The sequence below is a fragment of the Acipenser ruthenus genome, chromosome 4 (assembly GCF_902713425.1).
Source record: "Acipenser ruthenus chromosome 4, fAciRut3.2 maternal haplotype, whole genome shotgun sequence".
In the NCBI taxonomy this organism is placed as follows: Eukaryota; Metazoa; Chordata; class Actinopteri; order Acipenseriformes; family Acipenseridae; genus Acipenser; species Acipenser ruthenus.
The window spans coordinates 94,942,130-94,944,696 of NC_081192.1; the positions used below are offsets into that span (position 1 = coordinate 94,942,130).

Here is a 2,567-nt window from a genome sequence, read left to right on the forward strand (position 1 = left end):
TGCAGTTGGGTTACATAGAAACATTCTCAATTTTAGAAAAACACTAGAACTGCTACCTAGAGTGATCTCATCTAAGCCAGATATAATTGGGTCAGAGAGAACACAGAAGGAGTATGTAAATATATTCTATTTAAAGACTAAAACATAAGAGGATTTAACAGAATAATTGAAGAATGTAACATACCATTATTTTCAGATGTTTCAAGTGACTTTCAACAAAATCCTGTGTATCCAATGGTTAATGCTTTCATCAGATAATTAGTCTAGGCCAAATATGTCCTATTTTTTCCTTTCTAAAGTAATGAATGGTAAATCCCAATCCATATCTTATGCCCTCAATCCTGCCCTATATTTTTAACAGATCTTTTTGTATTCGGTCAACAAATAAAAAAAATACCGGGTGTTTTCTCAATAGATAAGGATTAGAATGAACCACTACTAATCACAATGTAAGACATGGATTAATAGTTCATTCTATTAGACAAGTGAAATAAATTGGGCTAAGGGTAGGGGTAGTCAGTCAGTATGAACTTTAATCTGTTAATTAAATGGTAACCATAATTAGCATGGTGAGAGGGACTGAACATATATGGGCTCTTTATATATATATATATATATATATATATATATATATATATATATATATATATATATATACCGTATTCCTTCAAATTTAAGACGCCCTCGAATTTAAACACAACTCAAATTTCCCACCCTCAATTTGAGGAAAAAAATAAAACATCCAATTAAATATGCTTTTACAAAGATACAACCTGAATTACGCATATGGAGGCAGTTTGCGTCTAACTGCTATCAGACAGAGCATTACAGTTATGTGCTGCTTCTTATTTCCAGTCGTGATTAACCACACCTGTTTTTCTTCCAATTTGTGCTTGCTGATTTTAATACATGCATCACTATACTGTACTCGAATTTAAGACTCTGGCTATTTTTGAAAAGCAAAAAATGGTTCAAAAAGTGTGTCTTCAATTCGAAGGAATACGGTGTGTGGCTTACCATTCACTGCAGTTGAAAGGCATCTTAAACCTGAGATCAAAGAGACCAGTGAATACAGAGAGCAGAGAGAAAGCAGGATTGTAGTATTTTATCAAGAGCGCTGGCTTGCTTTCAGACTCTTATAATATATACACATATTTTGTTGTTTGTTTAGTAGTAATAATATAATAAGAGAATGAGCATTCAGTCTATTAGAAGGGGTCTCTCTTCTCCCTTTAAGGACCCCAACTGCACCGGGATTGTGGAGGCACTCTCAACTTGGAATGATTCGGAAGCTGAGGCCTACAAGCTTGTGGATCTGATCCCGCTTGCTACCACATTGTCAACGGTTCCAGAGGTCACGTAATCCTTCCTTACAGTGGATGGTCAAGATCATGCTCGCTACACCATAGGGGCTGTCATTCTCGCTGTGGGGATAACAGGCATGCTGGGTAACTTTCTGGTGATTGATGCTTTTTGCAGGAGAAAGAGCTTGTGGACACTGGCGAATATGTTTATTATAAATCTGGCAATATCTGTCACCCGGGCACCCATCTTCTTCATCACCAGTCTCCACAAGCAATGCATATTCGTAGAAAAGAGCTGTGAGGTCTATGCGTTTTGTGGTGCGCTCTTTGGGATCTGTTCTATGATCATGTTGATGGTGATTGCAGTGGATCGTTACTTTGTAATCACACAACCACTTGCATCCATGCGCGTGTTGCTTACCTTTACTGGGGTCTGGCTCTATTCACTTGCCCGGAGCCTGCCACCATTCTTTGGATGTAGTGTCCTGAAGGTTTACTAACATTTTGTACCTGTGACTATATAATCTTTACACCTTGAGTGTGTGCCTACACCATGCTGCTATTTACCTTTATATTCTTCATCCCGCTGATCCTTATCATATAATGCTACTTCTTTATCTTCAGGGCAATTCGAGCCAACGACAAGGAGTTCCAGAAACACTACCAGAGGATGAAGAACGACTGGAAAATGGCAAAATTGATTTGATTGTTATACTATTCTAAGTAATCTCCTGGTCACCCTACTCCACTGCAGCACTCACTGCTTTCGCTGGTTATGCTCACATCCTGACTCCCTACATTAACTCAATCCCTGCTAATTGCCAAGGCATCTGCCATCGATAACCCAATAATTTATGTTCCTGAGGGTTCCCCAAAAAGACATGTTCATCTGGTAGTTGCTCGATACGCCTCACCACTGTCACCAGGCAGTCTTCTGACCTGAGCACTGCAAACCCCTGTCTCTCCACAGTTGGCAGGTCTCCATCGAGATTGGAAAGGATGAGGCTGAGGTTGCATAGGTCAAAGCCAAATACAAACTGAAATCAATCTTTTGAGAAGGACTCTAGTAATGCCAATGATATCTCTGGTTGAAATTAACCAATCAGAGAGTAGTTCTCTTTTTGTTACCAGGACCTAATTTGCATGCTTTGGTTATAGTCTATTGTCTCATTATTAGTAATATTGGAAACATCTTGTCCATCTGTGCCATTCCAGTATAGATTGCTTTTTATTATTTTAATATTTCAGAATAATATAGGTACG

General features: G+C 38.4%; 1 pseudogene; it reads left to right on the plus strand.

Annotated features, from left to right (window-relative positions):
- Positions 1 to 1,192: 1,192 nt before the first annotated feature.
- Positions 1,193 to 2,247, plus strand: LOC117400101 (melanopsin-A-like; annotated as a pseudogene).
- The last annotated feature ends 320 nt before the right edge of the window (positions 2,248 to 2,567 follow it).